The sequence below is a fragment of the Schistocerca cancellata genome, chromosome 2 (assembly GCF_023864275.1).
Source record: "Schistocerca cancellata isolate TAMUIC-IGC-003103 chromosome 2, iqSchCanc2.1, whole genome shotgun sequence".
In the NCBI taxonomy this organism is placed as follows: Eukaryota; Metazoa; Arthropoda; class Insecta; order Orthoptera; family Acrididae; genus Schistocerca; species Schistocerca cancellata.
Genome location: NC_064627.1, coordinates 476909802 through 476920574, shown reverse-complemented (window position 1 = coordinate 476920574; position 10773 = coordinate 476909802). Strand labels below are relative to the sequence as shown.

The 10773-nt window shown below is 36.7% G+C and overlaps 1 long non-coding RNA gene across 1 annotated transcript; it reads right to left on the bottom strand.

Annotated features, from left to right (window-relative positions):
• Positions 1-1379: 1379 nt before the first annotated feature.
• LOC126146257 (uncharacterized) lies at positions 1380-9584 on the bottom strand. The gene is made up of 3 exons (XR_007529772.1): positions 9198-9584; positions 8788-8939; positions 1380-1921 (listed from the first exon to the last, which is right to left on the bottom strand). It is a non-coding gene; the product is annotated as an uncharacterized LOC126146257 (long non-coding RNA).
• Positions 9585-10773: the final 1189 nt, after the last annotated feature.

Sequence of the window (10773 nt, the reverse complement as noted above, 5' to 3'; positions counted from 1 at the left end):
ACAGACTGATAATAAAGCTTGTGTGCAATATATGTGGGCAGTTTATCACAATAATTCACTGTAAGATAGTAGAGATTTATAAGGGTCTGCCTCCTAATTTTCAATAATTATGAAACGAGGATGGCTAAATTCAAATGTGTGAAAAATGAACCAACCGAGTGCCAAAACTGCAAAGAAATGAGAAAACATCAAGAAAGCAAATAAAGTGGTGGTAAAGAATTGGCAGTTAAAGGTGACAAAGAGTCAAAGCCATTGGCACACCAGAATAGAGTGTAGCTCTTTTGCAACGCAGATGTGCGTATGGTGAAAGCTGACCAAAAGCAAATGTGAAAAAAAATTCTTAAAAACACTTGGACCACTTGAAAAGGAAACTGAAGCTTTACTCTGATTTGTTACCTTATGCAAACAATGAACACTAATCAAGGCTGTAGGTGAAAACTGGTGGCAGTGCGCCATAAAAGGTGAAGTAGAGTATCTGCCACAAATGTTATGACCAGTTTTTTTTTCCTCAGATGCAAAACAGATTTTTGTTATTAATTATAATAACACAATATTTGAAAAATATCACTAACTCTTCTGGGGCAGCTGGATGTAAAAGTGTTTGAGAAGCAGCCAGGATTGCAAAAGCTGAAAAATTAATCTGTCAATAGAACAATTAACATACCCATAAAAGTAATTTGGTAATGAGAAAACTGTAATCTATAATATAAATTGCTGGGCTCTTTATCAGATCTGGAACCCACTGACTTCACACACTTTGGACATACACCTACAATGATTATCTTCCCAGATGCTGACACCATCTTCCGCAAAATATTAAGAGTGGAAACACATTACTAACCACACAAACATGTAACAGACTTCTGTATATCTGCTTCACCACTATATTTCTCTGGTGCGATTATTTAGGTGGGTTTGGCCGAGAAAACAATTTGTTCAGTTCACTTCATGTATCATCTACCTCATCATCTCTAGCAACTGTTAAATGCATTTATGGCTGGCACCTCTCCAGACAAGTGACAACCTACCAGCAACTTTACAATTTGCTGTGACACAACTGTCTTCCTTCTGCACAAGTCATTTACTATGGATTTAATAACAGATATGATTGTCTTACAGTATAATTCAACTGTGAATTATTAAGTGAAACTTCAGAAGGCAAATGTTCACATAAAATAAACTTGGGTATTTTACTGTGGAGATCTGCGTTTCTTCAATCTTCTCCTTCCAACAAGAGAGTAATCTTTCTTATGAACGTCGCAATTATTTTATCACATGGATATTTTAAAACGAAAAGTGTCATAAACTTAATGATATTTCCCACAGTGAGTTCCTAATATAACATTGCGAAAACAACAACAACAACAACAACCACAAAGGAAACAAAAATACTCTTATTTATTCAGGAAACAACCAACTAATACAACAACACTAGACAAACAATGTTTATACTTGCTATCAACATCTTTAACTTTCAAGAAACTTAACATTGCAAAGTAGTTCTATTGACATAAATGTTATACACTCAGATCTTCAACAAATACTTTTTTATATAAAAATATTTCTTTTGTTACAGCTGAAATGACTAGGAATTAGTGACAAATATACTCACTTAACTCATAATCCCAAGGATAGAATCAAGACAGGCTAAATAGTACCAAATATTTGAACTCACTATAAATACATTGGTATTTGTAGAATTGTGTGGTCCATACCATAATGCATCACAATGACAGAACATGAACACTTGAGTAAAAGGTTTTCAAACTGAGTAATATCTGCCTGACACTTTCATGCATACTTTAATTTAGGAAAAAACCCAGTTCCTGCTGGTTAATAAATGCATGGCCTCTTTTTCTACATAAGACGGTATGTTGGAGAACTTCGCTGATATGGTAACTTGGAGAATGCATCTCACCTCCTAGAACAGAGAGGCTTTATTAAAAATGTATCTAAATATTTGAGTGGTGTGTGTTCTACCACTCATGATGGCACTGCTGATGCATACATTTCTATGAAATAGAGAGTGACGTAGGCATTCTTGACTTCCAGCTGCAAAGGACATTGTGGTAACGCAAATCAAGATGAAAATTTGTGCCGGACTAGGATGAGGGACATTGCATTGCAGCATGCACTAAGTTGGAAACTGGAGTCTCTCAGGAACTCTCTGGCTGACCAAAGCAGTTAAGGCAACTGTTCATAAGAAGCAGTAAATTTGGGTTTCAGTCTTGGTGCAGCACAAATTTTTAACTTTTGCCATTACATTAAAACAATGCCCTGTAGGGTTGGAAGTAATGAATTTCCACCCATCCCTTCACTTTCTTTCCTCATTATCTACTTCATATAATTTTTTTTTTTTTTTTTTTTTTTTTTTACAGAAATCGGAAACAAAAGCTTCCAAATCTAAATAACAGAGTTAAATCTGAAACTAATAAAAACAACAGGTAGGAAAGATAAATGTTACAATGAATACACAAAGTGAGATGTATACATTGCACATTTGAATGTTGTAGCAGAGCAATTCAGTAATGGCTACAGGTTAACCCTTGCAATTTAGTAAAATTTGGTTATTTCCACTGTAACTACTAAAGCGGCAAGGAGGTAATTTCAGAATAATTTTAACACCTCCTAGAAAAGGTTAACATGGTCTCATTTCCTTACTTTAAAACTTCTGCATGAACACTCCATTAAATTGACACAGTTAATTTGGGTTTCCCTACTCATCTCAGAGAAATACTAAGAGGATCTCGACAAAGCCACTGTTAAGATCTTTTCATCTTTCTGTTCAACTAGCATCAAAAGGACTTACTTGTCTGTTCTTCTAATAGGCAAAAGTCTCCAATGGTTTTTCATGTCAACTATCTGAAGAGATTTATGATGACCAACAATCCAAAAACATGAGTATCATGGTAACACCACAAAGGGTGTTTATAAAAATCCAGCCCATCTCCAATATTTGTAACAAAAAAGAATGACCAGACAGAACCTTTACCATCTGTATGATAAATGTAGGTGACTCTCCATCCAATCAAGATAGCTCAGGAATAACAGTTGCAGATCTACAGAAATACTCCATAGGTGAGAGTGTTAAAATACTAGTGGTGAACTGCCAAAGTATTTGCAATGAAGTGCCAGAATTTGAAGCACTCCTCAGAAGCAACGAAACTCATGCAATACTACGCGCCGAAAGCTCGTTAAAAACTGAGTTTGACAGTAGTGATATTTCAGAGGAAAATTTAAGCAGGCACCAAAATAAGCTAACAGGAAAAGGAGATGGTGTATTTGTCGCAGTAGAGAAGAAACTCAAACACAGTGAGATAGAAATTGAAGCTGCATGCAAAACTGTTTCAGCAAGACTCAGTATCACTGGTTCACACAAAATTATAACTTGATTCTTCTACTGACCGACAGACTTCCTTCCTGGTGTAACCAAAAACTTTAAAGGAAACATCAGTTCACTTGTGCATAAGTTCCCTAATTGTAGTGCAATCATTGCAAGAGACTTTAATCATCCAATAATCAATTGGGATAATTATACTTTTGTTAGTGGTAGGAATGACAAGACGTCCTGTGAAACATTGCTAAATGCTTTTTCTGAAAACAACATAGAATAGACAGTTCAGAATCCTACTCATGATGGAAATATATTAGATCTAATGGTAACGAACAGACCTGGCCTCTTTGAGGATGCCAATCCAAACTGGTATCAGTGACTACCAGGCAATTACAGGGACAATAAATACAAAGTACAAAAGGTAACTAAAAAAAGTAGAAAGATTTACCTGTTCAGCATACAAGACGAAGAAACAGTAATGTCACAATCTACTCTTTTTCAGCTCAGGATATGAGCGTATAGGAGAACTACGGCTCAAGTTTATAAGAATAGATGACCATACCCCATAGAACAGTTCATGATGAGGGATCCACCAGGATATAGTGTAAAGAAACTTCTAAGGAAACAGACTACTGTGTAATAGGTATAAAGCAAAGCATAACACTATGCATATAAAGATGTTGAATGGAGTGTGTTTGGTTGTCAAGAGAGCAATGTGTGAACCCTGCAGTGACTACTGTAGCAGAATATAGTGAAAAAATTTTCAAACACTTATAGAACTTTTGATCGTTGTGTGAAGGCTTTTAGTGGCACTAAAATTAACACCCAGTCACTCATGGGCAAAACAGGAACTGAAACTGAAAGGAGTAGAGAACAAGCAGAAATGCTTAACTGTGTTCCCAAATGCTACTTTACAAAGGAAAATCTAAGATTATTGCCCCAATATAATGTTCACAGCACTGAAAAGATGAGTGAGATAGGTGTTAGTGTCAATGTCATTGAGAAATGGGCCACAATGGAATTCCTGTCAGATTCATTACCCAATCTGAAGGATGGGTAGCAGAACTCGCAAAACTAGCCCTCACTAGCCTTGACATCCATTAGTTGTGGAATCTTAGAATGTATTCTGAGCGCAAACAGAATGAGGTATCTCTAGCAGAATGATCTCCCCCATACCAATTAGCATAGATTAAAAAAAAAACATTATCACTTTAAACACAGCCTGCACTTTTCTCACATGACATACTGAAAGCCATGGATCAAGAGTCAGAAAGATGCAATATTTCTCAATTGCTGAAAAGCATTTTACTCAATACCACATTCACAGTTATTACTGAAAGTACAGTTGTATGTAGTATAGGGCCTAAAGCGAAAGCTATGACTAGGTTGAAAATTTTTTGGTTGGGAGGATGCAACACATTATCTTGAATGGAGAGACATCGACAGATGCAGAATTAATTCCAGAAATACTCGAGTGAAGTATGTTCGGTCCTCTGCTGTTCATGTAATATATTAACAACCCTACAGACAATATTAACAGTAATCTAAGACTTTTATGCACATGATGTAGTTATGTACACTGATGTACAGTCTGAGAGAAGCTGCATAAATATTCAGTTAGGTCTTTGTAAGGTTTCAAATTGGTGCAAAGGTTGGCAACTAGCTTTAAATTTTCATAAATACGAAACTGTGCACTTTACAAAACAGAAAAATGTAGTACATTGTGACTATAAAATCAACAAGTCATAGCTGGAATCGATATAACTCTATGGTGATATTAAATGAAACAATCACATAGCCTCAGTCATGGGTAAAGAAGGTAGACTTTGATAAATGTAAATCAGTCTACAAAAGTTATTTACAAATAAACCCACTGTTCTCACAGTCAGAAGCTTAAAAAAAAAGTTATAATAGACAAAATCAGTTCACACGCAGTTTTTCTGTATTTTCCTAAGGTATTTGTCCCAGGATAAGTAACTGGGCAAGTCCTCAACACGGCATTTGCTGGGCAAGGCACCCTCTTGTTCTGGATATGATAAACCAATTTATGGTAAACAGCATAGGGTTCTGTAAAATTTCCTGGAGATAAAGAAGTCCCCCCCCCCTCCCCACCATTGGATCTTGGGGTGGGGCTGCAAAAGATACAGACACAGTTAAGAAAAACAATCTCAATTTTATTTAAAATAGCCACTTGGAATGCAAGAACACTGCTGCAGTGCAGAAAACTAGAAAACCTTAAACTTGAAATGGAACAACTGGAAGTCAATAGGCTTAGCACATCGGACACGAAATGGCCCCAATCAGGATACATCTGGTCCAGATATACTGAGTCATTCCCACTGGAACTGATCAAGACAAACCTGGAGTGGGAGGAAATGAAGTAATTTTAAGAAAAAAACACTGGCTCATCTGTCATGGGATACGTGCAATACAGCTCTAAGATAATAGTGGTCAAACTTGAAACCAAACAAAAGGACACTGTGATAACACAAGTTTAATGGGGGCTGGGATGCAAGAGTGGGTGGAGAATCTGAATAGGGGATTGTGGTCAATTACAGAGTTTGAAGAAGAAATAAAAGAAGCCTGACTAATTGAGTTCTGCTCCAAGCACCAATTAGTTGTTGCAATACACTTTTCCAACACCACAAGCAAAGAAGTTACACATTGAAGGGCCCAAAAGACTGAAGGAGACACCATGTTAGTTGCATTTCAGAAACCAAGTAAAAGACTGCAAGAGTCATCCATATGTAGACATACAGTGACCACAACCTGGTCCTGATAAAAAGTTTTTCAAATTCAAATGTCTGAAGAAAGAACAGTGAAACAAAAATGGGAAATAGAAAAACTGAAGAACTGGCAAGGCATTATGACAAGAAACACACAACCTAACTAAAAATTTCGAACATGTCAGAGTAAAAGAAAATTAGCAACAAACTGAATTTGGCATATATAAAACAGTAGAACAGATAGCTGGGAAAATGAAACCCAAAAACCAAAAGAAATGGATCACAGCAGATATTCAGCTCATCGAAAGCAGAAGACTACACAAAAATACAACTGATGAACTGAATACAGAAGATTTAGGAGTTTAGTCAACAAAGAAGCTAGCAAAAGAAAAGAAAATTTTCTTGAGGAAATGTGCAGAGAAGTGGAAGAAAATAAGCGAAATGGCAGAACTGATATAGCCTACAGAACACCAAATAAATTTAACAAATGCAAGACAACAAACTTCGGTAGAGTAGAAGATAAAGAGCGAAAAATGGTGTTTAGTGAAGAGATGGAAAGAACACATTGTGGAGCAGTATGACTGAACAGGATGATGCTACAGAAAAAGAAGAGCAAGTAGCAAATATGACAAAGGAGACAACATTCTGGAAGAAGAATTTCAGAAAGCTCTTCAAGATCTACAGAAGAACAAAGCAATGGGTGCTGATGTCATTACTGCAGAACTAATCAAGAATATTGGTGACAACATCAAAACAATGCTGCCGAAACTGATTAGGTCCATCTATAGCACAGGAGAGATACAAACTGACTTCCACAAATGCATCATGGTTCCTATACTGAAGAAGGCAGCAGCTGTAAAACATGAACGGTACTGATCCTTACACCTACAATCACATGTCAAGAATTCTTACACAGATAATTCTGACGAGAATTATAGAGTAGGTAGGGGATATACTGAGTGAAGATAAGTTTGGATTCAGGAGTGGATTAGGGAAAACAAGAGAAGCAATTCTGGCACTTAAGATTATTATTGAAAAACAAATACAGAAATGTAAACCACTTATATTGCCTTTGCAGACATAGTAAAGGTATTTGATAATTTATCTGCCATGAAATATGCAGACTATTAAAGAAAGCAGGTCTAAGACTTTGGGATGACACACAGATTCTATAGGAACTAAGCGGCTGTGATTAAGTATTTTCATCAGAACAAGAAGCAAAAATTGGAAACGCAATGAGACAAGGACATGCTCATTCTCCTCATATAATCAATGCTTGCATTCAGGAAGCTATAGGCAAAGTCTGTGATACTGCTGAGGCAAGAATCTAAGATACACAAGCTATGTTATGCAGATGATATTGCTGTGATCAAGGACATGAAACAAGATCTAGAGAAGGTCTTCAAAACAATAGAAAGGATTTTCTGCAGATGGCATGGTATGAGAATGGAATGGAAATGAGGCCTCACGCTTCTTGACAGAGTGTAGGGGAACAATGTGCACTGCCATATTAGGCAAGGTCTTAATGGAGGTGGTTTGCTGTTGCCTTTCTCCACACATAATGGGTATGAATGATGATGATGAAGATGACATGAAAAACTAAAGTAATGGTATGCAGTGCTGCATAAGAGTGTGAACGTTTAAGAGTAAGAATTGGAAGAGAGGAGCTAGAAATGATAAGAAGAATTTACCTATTTGGAAAGCAGGAACACAAGGGATGACAGAAGCCAGAAAGAAATTGTAAGCAAATTACAACAGGCTAAAACTGCATAAATCAAGGAAGTACTTACGAGCAAGAACACCAGGCTGGAAATAAGGAAACAGATCGTGAAAGCATTTGTTTGTAGTGTTGCACTACTCATGTTTGGAACTTGGATAATGGGGGGGGGGGGGGGGGTTGAAATGTTCAGCATGTAACTATATGTACAAATTAATTTGCCATGTGAATGCATATTGTAGCAAATTATTATTACTAAGTCTCTTAAAATCAACAAATCAGTATCATTCTTAACGCCTCAATAGCCTTATTATTATCATTTATTAATAATGCAAATTATTATTATTATTATTACTGTGATTGTTATCTAATATTTTTTGGATTTGTTGTTCCTGATCTGAATTCAGTGAGGGCCTTAAAGCTCCAATCTGGTCAGGCTTAATAAGCAATAAGTAAATGAAATGACAGAACAGGCCTTTCACCTATTAAGAATGAGATATATAAAGGAAAATGCTGTCTACTAAGCCACTCATCATTCTGAGAGAATTTTCAGCTGCAAAAGTGGGAACTACTTTGTTCCTATGAGAATCAAAAGGTAAAATTACTTCTGTGTAGATGTCTATACAACTGAGGCTCGTTTGCTAACCAAGATGTTACTTGCTAGCAAGCAACTTGAGTTTTCAATGAGCAACTCAAGCCTGAATTAATATTTTTTTCATCCTTGCCAACGTGCGAATTAAAACACTATCCGAATTCTCTGAATAAAGAACATTTTACCTGGAGTGCACAATGGTAGTTACTGAAGCATGTTCATAATAAACAAGTCTTGGGGCTGATATTTACACCTGTTCATTGAACACTCACTGCACACCTACAGGGAATAACTACTAAATGCAATCCTACGACGAGAACAAAATGGAGTAGATAGTTAATAATATATAATTTTCGTTTTTTATGCTTTATACACCAATAAAACCTTTAAAATAAATCATCTAAATTGAGGCACAAACCTTCATTGCTACCTCCCAGCTTCATTGTGAACTTCCGTATCAGCTAGAATGCTGAGCCGCTGCTGTAGAGCACTACTCAAGCGATGAAGACTTCGAGCGGACTTGTTGGCAGATTGTTCAACGTTCTGCATGTACTCAGAAAGTTCTTGGACCTGCATTGGAAAGTGCTTGCTACAAAATGGCATCGTCACATCACTATTTCTTTTGTTCTAACCGGAACAAACTTTTAATGCAGACGGATCACACAGGCATGAGTACGAAACTCGTCTCCATGACGTGTATTAGCATTACGTTAATAACTAACTACGAGGTATAAAGAGAACACCAGATGTATTTCAAACTGACTGTTATAAGAAATGACATCACATGCAGGGAATCTGTTCCGCATCTTACTGCTGAGGCATACTTACGTACTGCTTGTAAGTTTCTAGTCTGTGGCATTTCTGATGCATGTCATAAAGGTGTTTTAACATGAATATTAATACAGTGAAACCACAAGATACCAGAAAAATGGAAAGGGTGTTGGGTAAACGTCGTCTCAAAAACATTGTGCCGACGATGCCACATTTTTACTGGGCTATTCCAGTCAACTGTTTGCTTTACTCCTTATTCGCCTACTTTATAAGGAAATATCAGCCGTTTTCTTCGAGGCATTGACTCATGACACTTCATCTAACGTTTCAATCTTTCGCCGTCTGTCAACTACTTCACACACGGACATCCTTCGCAACCCTTTGCACAACTAATCAAACCATAGTAAACAATATCTCACAACAACTAACGGCAAAGAGGTTTAACACCGAATTGAGCTTCCACAGATACTATTAACACTGGTCGAAGCATGTCCGTGGTGGAGCGGATCGACCAGTGCTTTTTATCATTTCATTTTTTACTTTCAGTCTGTGGGCTATACAACCAACTCCATGTAAAGATGTTCATGTTGTCGAGCCATCTCCAGGTACACCTGTTCATATTTTACATTTTATCATTTCCCTTCTGTAAACTTCAAGAATGTAAAGTCTCATAGATGCCTACACTGGCCGTCACGTCACGGCACTGTCGAGGTTTCTTGGGAAGAAATTTTGATGGCTGAAGTCATCTGTCCTTTGTTGATCACGTGCCCCCAACTCATTCCCTCTTGGTAACGATAATACGCACAACTCCATATTTCGTTTCGACGGCGTTTTCGTGATTGATATCAGTTGTTCGTTATTTGTTATAACTTGTTTGTTTCGTTTTGTTATTTATTTTTTTAAATTTATAGTAAGTGACGAACGATTAATTGAACCAGTGAGGCAGCAGTCTGAATTGTATGACGTGAACATACTAAATTACTTTCCCCGCACTACATTTATAAAGTGGATTTCTAAACATACTGGTACCTTATTTAATATTTTACAATGAAATAGATTGCAATATGGCTGCAACTTGAAGTGAAAAAAGTACAGTGGGTAGAATAAGATTGGTTAGTAGGGGGAATTTATTTGTGTGTTGACAGGCATTTGTTCATAAAGAAATAGACTGAAACCTTCAGATACTGCAAGTTGTCTGTTTAAATGGCTTTGTACATGCATATTTATTGTTAAGTTTCTCTCTGTATTGTGTGTGAAACAGTTTTGCAAGCATCAGTGGTCAATATTTGTGAGGTTTCACTAGATGAGCCCAGTACAAATAAGGCCAAATACAAGATATGAAGGAAACCTATAAATCTTGAAGCGAAAGGTATTGAGGGAGATATGATTGCTGCACAAAAATGTCCACTGGGTTAGCAACTAGACTTAAACAAAGCAGTTTTTCCTTGGGTGTAATGTAGCTCATAAAACTTTGTTTCTTTTCGTAATTCTGCATTCAATTTGATGTAACAAGTGAAACTCTGATGCTTCGACTTTTAAAATCTGAAGTGCAGGTTCCTCTTCCTTGAGCTCTTTGTATAGCGTGTGGAATTCTCTGTCATTACATCGAAATATTCCAGGACTAAGAAATAAA